Raw genomic sequence first — 14,431 nt, forward strand, 5'->3', positions numbered from 1 at the left:
CTTTAATTAGTTTCTGTTTTCCCTCACTCACTCTTTCCCAAAAGAGGGGAGGAGTTGGTTAGATCTGCTGAAGTTTGCCATTAACTGGACAATGGCTTACTAGCGGGCAGGGTTACTTCATCTTTCACTTTCTGGGATGGGACCCAGAGGGCTGTCCTTTGTTTCTTGTTCCCTTCTGGTAAACACATCTGAGCAGGTCCCCAAACCTTCTGTATTCGTTTCTAAGGGCTGCTGTAACAAAAATCACGGACGGAGTGGCTTAAAGCAGCGCAACTTTGTTATCTTAAGAGTTCTATCGGTCAGAAGTCTCACTGGGTCAAAATCAAACTGTCAGCAGGGCTGCAATCCTTCTGGAGGCTCTAGGGGAAAATCAATTTCCTTGCCTTTTCCAACTTCTGTAGACTGTCCACATTCCTTGGTGCGTGGCCCTACATCACTTCAACCTCTGCTTCTGTCGTCACATCTCCTTCTGTGACCCTCTTGCCTCACTCATATGAAGACCATCATGATTATATTGTGTCCACCCAGAGAATAATACCCAAGATAATAATAAAACCCAAGATAATCTCCCCATCTCAAGATCCTTAACACAATCAAAGCCACAAAGTCCCTTTTGCCCTGTAAGTTAAAATATTCACAGTTTTGGGGAATTAGGATGTAGACAGTTTTGGGGGTGAGGTGGCCATTATTCCACTTACGACACTTTCTTTCTGGAAGCAGCCTGCCAGCCTCATCCATATTCAAGCAAGTGGTCTTGGAGTCTGTCTGAAGAGCTGGGCCCTCTCTCCCTCTGCAAGCACACCTGAGCTTGTGGGGTCCAATTCTAAATAAAGAGTAGGGGTAAAAAGTCCCACTCTGGATAAGCCTAAAGCATATATTCTAATACAGATTTCACAAACCTCTGCATTGAGGATTCTACAGACAAGCAAAATCACTATTTATATTTTCCATCAGGCTGGCAATCTTGCTTGGCTGGTTTGCTTTATTGACCAGAACCTTTGAGAATGAGAAGGGTAGATGGTGACCTGGTCCCCTAGACTCAATATACCCACTCCATAGACATATGATGAACTACCTGACGGTTCTTTTGTAACAGACTTTGCACTGTATATATTCTGCAATTCGAATTTTATACAACAAATTTTTCAAAATCAAGGCACACCCGCGTAAATCTATATTTGAGCAAAAGTTCAATGTAACTTGAATCACCTGCAAAATATAAAGAATTTTTCAGAAATACCCTCACCAATTGAGTTATTTGTAGTGAGGTGGATGGACCTAGAGACTGTCATGCAAAGTGAAGTAAGTCAGAAAAAGAAAAACAAATACCTTATGCTAACACATATATATGGAATCTAAAAAAAAAAAAAAGTGGTTCTGAAGAATCTAAGGGCAGGACAGGAATAAAGACGCAGACGTAGAGAATGGACTTGAGGACACGGGGAGGGGGAAGGGTAAGCTGGGACAAAGTGAGAGAGTGGCATGGACATATATACACTACCAAATGTAAAACAGATAGCTAGTGGGAAGCAGCCGCATAGCACAGGGAGATCAGCTCGGTGCTTTGTGTCCACCTAGAGGGGTGGGATAGGGAGAGCGGGAGGGAGACGCAAGAGGGAGGAGATATGGGGACATATGTATATGTATAACTGATTCACTTTGTTATACAGCAGAAACTAACACACCATTGTAAAGCAATTATACTACAATAAAGATGTTAAAAAAAAAATACCCTCACCACTTGACACTAAAATACAGTAAAATCATAGCACCCAATATTTTTCAACTTCATATCAGCACAGAATGAAAAGCCTTGTGAATGCTCATCAAGGAAGCTACTCTACTCATTCACATTGGATTAAAAAGCATACACCGTACTGTTCACACCGCCGATTTCTTCAGCCAATACAATCCTCATTAGCTATAAATAAAGCCGTCTTCATCACATTCATAAGTGAGTATTTAAATCAATATCAGATGCAGAAATGTCCTTGGTGACAGCAGAGCAACTGTGTTTAAAGAGCATAATACCTGCCAGTGCAGGAGCTTCATCATCTTTTAAACTGAGAATAGCATTATTTGATTAGAACACATCGAAGGATTAATGGAAATTTCAAAATCGTATGATGGCAAAGCTAGAAATTACACTGGCCTGAATTATAATGCAGCTCAGAGAGTCTCTGGCCTAGAAAAATGCTGCCTGCATAAGGTGACAGAAAGCCTCATCCCACTCCTGCCACTTCATTTTCTTAGTCCTTCAGCCATCCATTCGTTCACTCACGTTCATTCATACCTTCATTCACTCATTCTGCATCTATCATGTACTCAACACTGGGGATATGACAATAAACAACACACGGACCCTGCCTTCAATTTGCTCACTCTACCAGAGAAGAAAAACATTCAATTCACTCTTTGCACAATATAAAAAGAGCTATAACAGAGGTCATGAGAAGCAAGAGGAGGGGTCAGGAATTCTGCCCAGAGAGCTCCCAGCAAGAGGCAGCACAGCCTCATATCACCATGTGCTAAACGGAGATATGACAGCACTTGAGGCAGAATAAGGGCTATCTAGTAATAAGGGCTAGAGAGACATAATAAGTTTCACAGAAGAGGTAATATTTGAGACCTGCTTTGAAGGATAGGTAAGCACATGTCCATCAGAAAAGAAGAAAGGGCATTTCAGGTGGAAGGAAGTTTCTTTTTCTCCATGAATTTTCACCCACTACTGGTGGGTGAGGCAGCATCTGGTCAAAACACCTGGAGAACAAGTCATGAACACCTTAACCCAAAACTTTGCACTTCTCAATACATCTGTTTCCAGAATAACCCATCTCCCTTGGAGGGGATCCACATGACCCTCCTTCTCTAGTCTAAACACACCCAACTTCCTCTTGGAATTCCCACCAACGCCTTAAAGGTCACATCTGCAAGTCCTGTCGATTCTAACTCCAAACCAAATCTCTAGTCTGTCTGCATCTCCTCACCCATCTCACCTCTGCAGAGTCACACCTGGACGCTCCACCTCGACCCCACTTAACCTCTCCAAAAGTAGCACGCCATCTTCGTAATACACAAATCTTTTTGAGTTGCTCCCCTCCTGAAAACTGTTCACACTGCACTTGGAATAAATCCACACTCCTTGCCAGCCCCCAGGACTCTGTGATGAAGCCCCACCCAACTCTTCTACCTCAGTTCTCACTGTCTTCTCACTCAGGGCTCCAACCAGAGCTGCCATCTTTGAAGCCTCCAAACAAGCTCTCTCCTACCCCAAGGTCTCTGTATATCAGACGTCCTCTACCTGAAACCTCATTCCCCTCATTCTTTACTTGACCAGAAACTCCTTATCCTTTAGAGCTCAGCTTGAGGGATAGTACTGACCAGTGGAAAGAGCACCCAAAAGGGAGGTGGGCAGGTCTGCCTTGTGTACTGGCCCTGACGTCTCAGGCTACATGAGAAGGAAGTCATCCCGTGTTTCTGGGCCTGTGTGTCCACTAGAAAATTAGGGGATGGGACCAAATGTGTGCTCATGTTTCTCCCATCCCCATCCTTCTTTTTCTACTGTTCAACTTAATCTTGTTGCCCTCTTACTCCCTTCTTTCTCCCCATGACCAGCCTAAAACCATTTTTTCTTCCCTCACTCTACTCCATTTCTCTCTCTTCTCCACTTCGAGTTTCATAAAAGTAAAGAGCTAAAATGGAAAGAGCAGAAATAATGAGTGATAGCACAATAGACATGGAAAAAGTGCTTCACAAAATCCAATACCATTTTATGATAAAAACACTCAACAACCAGGAATGGAAACAGAACTTCCTCAACCTGATCAAAGGCACCTTCGAAAAACTCACAGTTAACATTATACTTGATGGTGAAAGACTGAATACTTTCCCCCTAAGATCAAGGACAAGACAGGGATGCCTACTCTCATCCCTTCAATTTAACCTTGAACTACAGGTTCTAGACAGAGCAAATAGGAAGGAAGGAAGCAAGCAAGCATCCAGATTGAAAAGGAAGAAATACTAAAGAATAATTTTTAAGAATATGTGCAACACTTATACCCTTAAAATTACAAAACATTGTTGAAAATATTAAGGAAGACCTCAATAAATAGACAGCCATGGCATGTTCATGTATCAGAAGAATTAATATTGTTAAGATGGCATTACTCTCTAAATTGATCGACAGATTTAAGACAATTCCTACCAAAATCCCAGCTGGATTTTTTTAGCAGAATTTGACAAACAAATCCTAAAATTAATATGGAAATTTAAGGGAGCCAGATAGCCAAAACAATCTCAAAAAATAAGAACCAAACTAGAGGACTCACACTTTCCAATTTAAAAACTTACTACAAAGCCACAGTAGTCAAGGCAATGCAGTACTGCCATAAGAATAGACATTTAGATAGATCAATGTAATAAAATTGAGAATCAGGAAATAAATCCCACATTATAGTCAATTAATTTCAGCAAGGGTGCCAAGATAATTCAACCCTTTTCAACAAATGATGCTGGAACAACTGAATATCCACATACAAAAGAATAAAATTGGACACCTTCCTCACACTATGCACAAAAATTAACTCAAAATGGATTAGACCTAAATTAAGCAACAGCTAAAATTACAAAACACTTAGAAGAAAACATAAGAATAAATCTTAATGAATTTGAATTTGTTGCACAAGTGATGAAAGAAAAAACAGATAAATTATACTTCCTCAAAATGTCAAAACTTCTGTGCTGCAAATTAAACCATCAGAAAAGTGAAAAGACAACCCACATGAAGGGAGAAAATATTTGCAAATCATATATCTGACAAGGGACTTGTATTTAGACAACTTACAAACCAATAATAAAATGACAAATGACTTTATTTAAAAATTGACAATATTTTTCCATAGACATTTATTTCTCCAAAGAATATATATAAATGCTCAATAAGCACATGAAAAGATGCTCAATATCATTAGTCAATAAGGAAATGTAAAATCAAAACCATGATGAGATACCACTTCACATCATTAGGATGACTATAATCAAAAAAAGAGACAAGTGTTAGTGAGGATGTGGAGAAAACAGAACCCTCATACACTGCTGGTGGGAATGTAAAATGATGCAGCCCCTTTGAAAACCAGTTTGGCAGTTCTGCAAAATGCTAAACATAAGAGTTATCATATCACACAATAACTCCACTCCTAGATATCTACCCAAGAGAAATTAAAACATATATACATATAAAGACTTGTGTGTGACTTTTCATAACAGTATTACTCATGTTAGCCAAAAACGGGAAACAACCCAGATATCCATCAACTGATGGATGGACAAATAAAATGTGGTATATCCATACAATGCACCAAGAAATGAAGTACTGATACATGCTACAACATGGATGAGCCTTGAAAACATTATGCTAAATGAAAGAAGCCATTCACAAAGGCTATACATTGTATGACTCCATTTATATGAAATGTCCAGAATAGGTAAATCCATAGAGACAGAAAGTAGGTTAGTGGTTTCCAGGGGCTGGAAGGTAGAGAGGGAATGGTGATTGTCTGGTAAAGGTACGGGAGTTTCTTTTAGGGGAGATGGAAATGTTCTAAAATTAGAATGTGACGACTGTTGCACAATCCTATGAATACACCAAAAAAAACTGAACTGTATACTTTAAATGGATGTATTTTAAAATACATTAAATTATATATCAATAAAACTGTTTTTTAAAAAAGGAAGGAAGAAAAAAGATGCCCTGAGACCATGCTTCTCCTTAGTCATCACTGAGATCACCATTCGCGGTGTCCTCACCTCCTCCCACCCCAACCCCCAGAGCCCTCATTCTTCCAACAGAGACCCAAGCTTGGCTCCTATGGTGAAATGCTCAGGATAACCTCACTCAGTCTGGGCTTTTCCTTTGAAATGTATGTATATATATATACATACATATATGTATGTGTATAATTTATATCACATGATTTATGTTATATACAGAAATTTTAAATTATAAATTAATAAATTATAAATTTCGTATTTCTAAAGTTCAAATTTCCAAAGGCATACCCTGATCATCTATTCCAGGGGTCAGCAGACCCAGAGGCACAATCTAACCCTCAGCTTGTGTTTTGTTTTTTGTACTGCCCTTTAGTTAAGGGTAGTTTTTACATTTTCAAATGGTTGTTTAAGAAAAAAAAAGAATACGTGACAAAAACCAAGCGTGGATTGCGAAGTCTAAAATATTTGTTTACTATCTGGGCCTCTGTAGAACAGATTTGCTGACTCCAGGATGTATACATTTTTTTTCTACTATTCACAGAGTTAAAAAGGAGAGGGATGTTTATGGTTTCCTTTGCTGTGCAAAAGCTTTTAAGTTTAATTAGGTCCCATTCACTTATTTTTGTTTTTATTTTAATTACTCTAGGAGGTGGGTCACAAAAGATCTTGCTGTGATTTATGTCAAAGAGTGTTTTTCCTGTTTTTCTCTAAGAGTTTATAGTGTCTGGTCTTACATTTAAGTCTTTAATCCATTTTGAGTTTATTTTTGTGTATGGTGTTAGGGAGTGTTCTAATTTCATTCTTTTACATGTAGTTGTCCAGTTTTCCCAGCACCATTTATTGAAGAGGATGTCTTATCTCTATTGTATACTCTTGCCTCTTTTGTCATAGATCAGGTGACCATAGGTGTGTGGGTTTATCTCTGGGCTTTCTATCCTGTACCATTGATCTATATTTCTGTTTTTGTACCAGTACCATACTGTCTTGATTACTGTAGCTTTGTAGTATAGTCTGAAGTCGGGGAGCCTCATTCCTCCAGCTCCATTTTAATGGAATATTACTCAGCCATAAAAAGAAATGAAATTGGGTCATTTGTAGAGATGTGGATGGACCTAGAGTCTATCATATAGAGTGAAGTAAGTCAGAAAGAGAACAACAAATATCGTATATTAACGCATATATGTGGAATCTAGAAAAATGGTACAGATGAACCTATCTGCAGGGCAGGAATAGAAAGGCAGATGTAGAGAATGGATGTGTGGACATGGTGGAGGGGAAGGGGAGGGTGGGATGAATTGGGAGATTAGATCTGACATAAATACTCTACCATGTGTAAAATAGATAGCTAGTGGGAACCTTCTGTATAGCACAGGGAGCTCAGCTCGGTGCTCTGTGAAGACCTAGATGGGTGGGATGGCGGGGGAGGGAGGTCCAAGAGGGAGGGGATATATGTATACATATAGCTGATTCACTTCACTGTACAGCAGAAACTAACACAACATTGTAGAGCAATTATACTCCAATAAAAAATAAATAATGAAATAAAAATAAAATAAAAAATTTTTAAAAAGGAGAGAGATGGGGGTGTGTAGGACAAAGGACAAGAGGAAAACTTGTATCTTTCCTTTTACATCATTGTTTGCAATATGAAGAGTAGAATACAGACGACAGCTTGTACAGGTTTCATTAGAGTCAATTGTTAAATTTTGAAGGGTTCTGAGAGCCAGCTGACGTCATGCTGAAATAAGCTATGGCAGAAATATTTACAACACAGAAGTCAACAAATGCAACAAATCAGAGCTTTTTGCTTCTCCAGGGAGCCAGCACACCTCTAAATGAAAACCTTCTGAAAATGTTCTCACCTCTCTACCTTGCAGAAATCAGAGGGTAGGGAAGAAGCTTTGAATCTGCTTTTGGGTCTACAGGGAATGCGTTCATGCAACACCATGGAACAAAGCTAGAAATGGATAGGGAAGTACTCGGGGCAATGTACGAGGTCCTCCAAAGAAAAGAAACCTCAGAATCTCACAGTGACTGTCTCTCATCCCCCCTCTCCCTGTCCCTACTGTGCTGCGACCCCCATTCTCTGCATGAGTGACCAGGACAGTCTCCACTCCCAGGTCTCTGGAGACTGCTGTGAGGGGAACGGCCAGCTAACTGCCCGGACTGTAGGTAAAACCAGCTCCTGGCATTAACCAAGGCAATGGATTGCCAAGAGAGTAGAGCTTAAATGTTCTCACCACAGAAAAGAAATGGCAAATATGTGACACGATGGAGGCGTTAGCTAATCCTATGGTGATAATCATTTTTCAATATATGTGTATCAATGGACTGTCAAGAGAGTAGAGCTTAAATGTTCTCACCACCAAAAAAAAAAAAGAAAAGAAAAAAAGGCAATTATGTGATGTGATGGAAGTGTTAACTAATGCTATGGTGGTAATCATTTGTCAATATATAAGTGTATCAAATCAACACATTGTACACCTTAAATGTACACAATGTTATATGTCAATTATCTCAATAAAGCTGGGGAAAAGGCAACAGAGAAGATTTCCTGATCACCACTAGAGGCAGGACGGGTCACACTCTGTATAAAGGCGTTTGAGAGACCTGAATGCTGGGGTTTAACCACAGAATGAGGCCAAAAGGAAGGAGAGGCGATGAAGACTGTAGGAAGGAGAGAAGGAGGACGAAGTAGGAAGGAAAGGATCATTGTTTTGTGACTCCTACAAAGGGGGTGCCAGACGCCAGAATCCAATATTAGGGATCTGGTGAGTAAAGGACACAGGTGTGCTTGAGAAAAGTGGACTCTCAGCAAGTTTCCAGCAAGCTAAGCACCCTTCTCCTGTGCAGAGAGGGCCACAGCAGAGGCCTCAGGAGGGGAGACCAGGAGAGCATCTTATTCCTTCCAAAACCATGAGTGACACTGGTGGGTGGATACAGCAACACTGAGATTTGCCTTGTGTGCATCTTAATTCTCAAGGATGTCTACATACTTAATGTTGATTATATAGTTTGATTTATGCTTTATTAATTTAACATGAGTTTATAAATTGATTTTTAAAAGTTGGTAAATACAGGTGATCCAACATTATCTATTTAATAGAATAACTATATATACTTATTATATATATATAATATATAGTATATATAATTATATATAGTATAATTATATACTATAATACATATAGCATATGTATTATATTATACTATGTATTTTACATATAATATATATACTACATATTATATGTATATATAATATATATAATCTCTTGGTCTGTTGAATATACCAATAAAGAGTCAAGGAAGAGATTACTTACAAATCGCCAGCCTAGGTCTTTTGGCTGTAACACGATGGAAATTAGAATTTTATTAACTAGAAATTAATACTCATTTTCTCATATGAAGAAACAAACTATAGTATCATTTTTTAATGCTCAGCAATGAATTAAATAGGCTTTTCCCAAGGTAGCTGGGAACCTAAATTCCACATGTAACATTGTTTCTAGGAGAAAAACATTTCCAAACAACCTACTTACTAAAAACATTTAGAACAAAGTGTGCTTGTAAACCAGGCACAAAAAAATTGTGTACACAGTTGTTTGGAAAGCTAAAAGTCACCCCCTCTTTCCTTTCAGTGTTAGGACAGTTTGGGTTTCTATCCTAGAGTCCCCAACACACACACACAGTCTCTTGAAAAGTTGCTCTGGCTGCATGTCTTACAGTTATAAGAAAATGGATTTCTCACGGCTCTACTTCAAGGTTCTTGGCCCCATTTTTGCTGCTTTGGTAACTCTTCCTGGCTCCAGAAAAGCTACTCTAAAGTAATGCAAATTGGACAAGGTCACAGAGCATGCTAAGAACAGATCTGGTAATCCGCAAGTACTAAACCCAAGGCGCTCCTTCTATTTCTAGAGCAAAACGTGGGCACAACATAACGTTATTTTTCTGTTAAGGCAAAACCATTATGAACACTCAGGATTGCAAATACTATCTGTTGAGTAAACTCGTAAAGTGTGACTGCCCTGAGCTAGTAGGAATTATGAGCTATAGGGTTTAGTATGGTAATTTTAAAGAAATATAATAGTGTACCCAACTTTAACACACAGGCACAATATCTGCTCACAACGTCCTGGCAGAACCGTAAAAAACATCCTATCAGCTCAGCCAACAGTGCATTTAAACGGGCACAGCCTATTCTTAAGCTGTGTTTTTATAATTAAGGAGTGGTATTTAGCACACAGGGAATTCTAAGCCCTGGGGATAGCTTTACTGGGGTCCATTTTAATTAATTATTATTTTTTCATGTAGTACCTCATTGGTTAATTGATACGGCCTCATAACTCCTCCTCAGATAAAATTCGTTGGGCCAGGAGGCAACCAATGAGAATAGTCATGTTAAGACAAGCAAGAAGCAAACCCAGCATTAAGAGACAAGAAAAGTAGTTAAAACCCAACCTCGGTGGCCAACTAGTGACCTATACAGTCTCTCTCTGTCCCTTCTCATGTTCCTGCTCTCGGTCCTGACTTCATCAGATGACTCCATTATGAAATAATGTTCCAGAAACAGCTCTGTTGTCCAGTTTGGCCCTGATCTCCACTTTTGGCCCCCAGGATACTACTCTTCCTATCCTCCCACTGCCACTGCCATTTAAGAACTACAATGTCATCCCTTAGGGGAAGAAGATCCCCGCCCCACTCCAGAAGGGACTGCATGGAGATCGGGATAGACTGTGATGCTCTCACCCTGAAGATGGAGCGTACAGCAGCCGCCTTCCAGAAGCCACAGGCCAGAAGGTATGTCACGGAAAGAATTACGCCATATCTTAGAGAGTTACCAGCATTTATTTCCTAATTATTTCCAGCAGCACATATAAACCACCACTGGGGCTCCTTCAAGGTCACTTCTAAAAATAACAGCTAAAGATCCTGGGAGAGCAGGGCTTCTGACCACAGTCTGGGTTAAAGGAGGGACAAAAAGTCCAGGAGACCAGAGATGACAACATAACAATCACGTCTGATACTAATTAAGCACATACCACGTGCCAGGCGCTGTGATTAGAACTCAACATGCATTTTTATTTAATCTTAACAAGACCCTATGCTACAGGCACTATTTTCTCCCCAATTTATTTACTGGACAAATATTTACTGAACACCTACTATGTGCCACACATTGTTCTAGGCACTAGGAATACAGAAATGAACAAAGCAGATAAAATCTTTACCTTCATGGAGCTTGCCTTCTAGCGGGGGAAACACAGGACAGAAGCAGGTAGAATTTATGGTCATAATAGTCACAAGAGCTAAAAGGAAATTAGTGTAGAAAAGGGGGATAAAACCTTAGAGGGGTGTCATCTCAAATAGGGTAGCCAAGAGAGGCCTCAGTGAGAAGGGGAACTTGAGAAAAGAGGGAGGGAAGGAGTGAGTCAAGCAGGTGACTGGGAAAGAACATTCCAGAAAAAGGGTACAGCAAGTTCAAAGTTGCTTAGAAGAGAGCATATGTGGTGTGTTGTAGGAACAGGAAGGTGGTCAGTGTGATGGAAGGACAGTTATGGGGGGGCGGGGAGTACAAGAAGCCAGAGAGTTAGAAGGGGCCAGACAGTGTAGAGCCTTACTCATTTAATGTACTGCAAGGGCTTTTTCTTTTCCTCAGAGAAGAGATGGGAAGACATGGGAAAACGTAAGCAGAGGAGTAGTATGATGTGACTCATGTGCTCATAGTACGGCTCTGGCTGTGTGTGGAACCTAGACTTTGAGGCAGGGCCAAGATGGAAGCCAAGAGAAAAGCTAGGAGGCCACTGCAGTAACCCAGCTGGGAAATGGTGGAGGCCCAGTCCAGGCTGGTGGCAAGGGAGACAGTGAGAACTAGTCAGATTTGGAATGTATCATGAAGGCACAGCTACAGGATTTGTAAATGAATTTGATGCTGGCTGTAAAGAAGAAGTGTGAAAGATGACTCCAAGGCTTTTGGCCCAAGCAACCAGAAAAATGGAGCTGCCCCTTGCCGAGAGGAGTAAATGGGAGAAGCAGGTCTGGGGAAGGGGCACACCAGGGGCTCATCCATCCAGAAAGGGACACTGGCAAAGGGAGCAGTATTTTAGATTTAGAATCTCTAGAAGGATACGGCTCTCATATTAAGAATTCCAATTCTACCTAAGTGACGCCTCCTTCACTCAATCATTACTATACTCACTCACTCATTCATTCATTCCTTTATTCAACAAATGTTTATTGAGTGTCTCCTGTGTGCCCAACAGTGTGCTAAGTCTCAGACATGCAGTCAGCAAGAAATATTCCACTCTTTTTCTTATAAAACTTATAGTCTGAAGGGGAAACAATAAACAAATAATTATGCAAATACATCTATACCCATATGTAGGTAATTACCTATAAACAAAACAGAAGTCTAGTAATAAATAAAAAGTAACTTGCCCAGGGGCTTCCCTGGTGGCGCAGTGGTTAAGAATCCGCCTGCCAATGCAGGGGACACGGGTTCGAGCCCTGGTCGCGGAAGACCCCACATGCCACAGAGCAACTAAGCCTGTGGGGCACAAGTACTGAGCCTGTGCTCTAGAGCCCACAAGCCACAACTGCTGAGCCCGCATGCTGCAACTACTGAAGCCCACGCGCCTAGAGCCGGTGCTCTACAAGAGAAGCCACCGCAATGAGAAGCCTGCCCACCGCAACGAAGAGTAGCCCCCGCTCGCCGCAACTAGAGAAAGCCTGTGCACAGCAATGAAGACCCAGTGCAGCCAAAAATAAACAATTAATTAATTAAAAAAAAAAAAAAAAGTAACGTGCCCATGTAGCTGGGAAGAGACAGGGTTGGAAGATAAACACAAGTTGTCTCCCGCCAGAGCCCACATGCAATAATCCAGCTGGGAAATAATGGAAGTTCAGTCCAGGCTGTTGGCAAGGGATCGACCTCCAGCCAGCGGCGTTCAGTGGAGACAGAACACAAGCAGCCAAGGAGAATAAAACTCAATTCATGAAGTCCTTGCCCTATAGTATCACTGTCACAGAACCCTTTCTGGAGCGGAGTTCCCTCGTCTTTAAAATGATCTATACAGAGACCAGATGATCTCTAAAGCCCCTTCCAGCTCCCAAACTATGATTCTGGGACGCGCATTTGTGTCAAAATGTAGGAAACGAGATATGGCGAGCACCCAATGGAAACTTATTTCACAGTTCCGCCGAGGCGCAGACCCGTGTGTGGGGCTGGGAGGCACGGAACCCTGAGCAATTCCTTTGCTGCTCTGTCCTGTGAAAGACATGGAAATGCAGTAGGAACAGTGAGAGTTGGGGGTTGGCAGGTGGGATTCCTCTCAGAGATGGAGCCAGGAGGAGAGTGTGACCTGGAGAGAATAAGAGGAAAGAGGAAATCCAAGGATGGCAGCAGATCTATTAATTTGCCCCTGTGTTTAGGTGCCTTGAGGGCGTGCTTTCCTTTCAAGCCTGGAATGGACGATATGTGGGACTCTTTGGTGCATCTGAATGGGATCCTGGGAAATTCAGAACCTTCACCGTTTTAGCTCCTCATTTTCTCATCTGCAAAAATGGGGCTAGACAATTTACAAGCTCAGTAATCTATGACGCCACACTCCTAACTCTCAGCATTTCTGTACCCTGACTACATTTCTAAAATAAAGGTTCTGCCCTCTAGAACGTACTCCTTGTTCACCTGTAAGATTCCTTCAAACAGTCATTCGATCTAACAGCATGATTATGGTAATAATCCAAATTAAACAACCACAACAGAAGAAACTCTGCAGTGGTCGGTTAAAGAATCCCTAACTTTAGCTACTTTTTTAGTATTTACTTACATTTACTTCTAAACATAATTTTAATCACCATGCATTGTCCACGATCACAATACTCTTTCTAGAACTCTGATAATGTCCTAAAACATCTACAAAGTACCTAATAATGGAAAATACGGATTTTTTTCTATTCGTTAACTACAAATTGGTCGTCAGTGTTGGTATGCTAAATTAATGACATCAACTACAGAATACAATGCGCAAAATAAAATAGTACTCTACATTGACATATTCTGATTTTAAATGCCTAATTAAATCATTCAAGTAAAATAATCTTATTTTGTTAGTAGAAAAAATGAGGTTTACAAAGATTTTAGAATGGCTCCAAATCACATTTCATGAGAAGGCTCTAAATCCGGGATTACTGCCTGTAAACTCATGACTCAAATCACTGAATTATTATTACCATTAATAAATACTGATTTTTTAAAAGGAAGTAGTAGTTCTGATGTACATGTAAAAGAATATATGAAGCTGGTAAATATAATAAAATTAAATTAATGGGGAAAAAAGTCTTTATCACTCATCTTGGAACCTGAGTGCACCTTGAGTTACCTTACAGTCTGTTACCACCTTCTACCTGAGCGCAACGGTAACCTCGGTTCAAATAATTAAACCAAGGACAGTCTTGCATATATATGCTTAATCTTCATTGGTAAAATCTATATATAAATATTTTAATCAAGTTTAAATTAAATATGGTTAAAGCACAGGGATAGAAATGTGCACATGAAGTAGCAAAATATTATGAGATGTTTGAAGAAATGATCTGGGTAATTCTGAAGTATTTTTTCACCAACCTGTCCCACTATCCTAGACACATCCAAATCACCATATTA

Source organism: Eubalaena glacialis, chromosome 2, assembly GCF_028564815.1.
Source record: "Eubalaena glacialis isolate mEubGla1 chromosome 2, mEubGla1.1.hap2.+ XY, whole genome shotgun sequence".
Taxonomy (NCBI): Eukaryota; Metazoa; Chordata; class Mammalia; order Artiodactyla; family Balaenidae; genus Eubalaena; species Eubalaena glacialis.